Genomic DNA, 1267 nt, shown 5'->3' with positions numbered 1-1267 from the left:
ATCTCTAGAGCTGGATGAATGATACCTCTCTTTAATATTATTTGTAATTTATAGATTTTATTATAGATTTATTTATTATCTACATATGAATAAAAAGAATAATTTTTACACAGTAGAAAATAGAGCATGCATGGCATATACTGAAAATAGGAAATACATGTCAGTTTATTTAACTTTTATTTCAGTTATATATTTTTTTTAATGTGCAAGTCTGTGTGGACTATATGCACTATGTTTCTTGCTGTGGAATGATCCAACATGTTTGAAAGCTACTGCTCTTATACCATGGTAAACTGAGCAAAAAGAGGGTCTGTGCAGTTGGCTGAAAAAGCCAGGAGGAGAACAACCACCCTTCTGTCTCATACATACACAGTAGTAACTTCTCAGGGCTAAAATGTAAAGCACTGACTGGCTCATGTATACATTTTGTCTTTTCAGACTTATAGCCAGGCAGCAAATTTTGTTCAAAAGAATGTCCTTCATTTTTGTATAACTACTTGCAAGGCTGGGAATTCTGGTCATGGCATCATTGGTATTTCTAGCTCTGCCATCAGTTTCGAATTCGTTGTCCCCTCTTTCAAATCTTTATTCGGTCAATTCAACTTAGAGCAATCCTCTCCAACAATGATACAGGGATCCTGTTGCCCTTGCCTGTTCTCCAATTCCCTGTCTCGCTGAACAATGTCAGGATGAAACTTAATATTCTTTTATCTACTAAAAGGACATTTTCCCTGTACTGTTGGTCTGCTTCTGATAAGAGATTATGAAAGAAAAGCAAAGATTTTGTGTTTTATTAAAATAATTTTCTCTTCTTTATTAGGTCTTTGACAGATCTTGCTCACAAGTCTGTAACCTTGTGGTATTTTCCTTTAAAATCTTGTATTGTCTCTTTTGTCAAATACATAGTTAAATAACTTTCATAATTATCTGTGATCCTATTTATTTAAATGTCTAAAACCTTTTAATATTTTTGACAAACTTCTGTCTGCATTGGCCATTATCAAGTTCTGGACATGCAAAATTAAATTCAGAAGAAGCTAAAAACAATTTGTCTGATCAAGCAGTGAGAAAATTTTAAAACTGATCAAAACCAACACCATCATAGTTAATACTAATTACCTCCTCAAGAAAAATCTACACATTATTATTAAGGATGCTCAATCTAGAACATCTCATAAGGAAAAGCTTTATTGGGATGACAAGGGTTGTAGTTTCAGTCCACACACCAATTTATACTGTGATCAGAACAAAACACCTGTCTTGCATG

The 1267-nt window shown here is 33.4% G+C and overlaps 1 pseudogene; it reads right to left on the bottom strand.

Annotated features, from left to right (window-relative positions):
- Positions 1-1267, bottom strand: part of LOC115305176 — a 15856-nt pseudogene that overhangs the window by 795 nt on the left and 13794 nt on the right.

This window comes from Suricata suricatta, chromosome 10 (genome assembly GCF_006229205.1).
Source record: "Suricata suricatta isolate VVHF042 chromosome 10, meerkat_22Aug2017_6uvM2_HiC, whole genome shotgun sequence".
Taxonomy (NCBI): domain Eukaryota; kingdom Metazoa; phylum Chordata; class Mammalia; order Carnivora; family Herpestidae; genus Suricata; species Suricata suricatta.
Note: the sequence above shows the minus strand (reverse complement) of the source record. Positions and strands in the feature narration are given on the sequence as shown.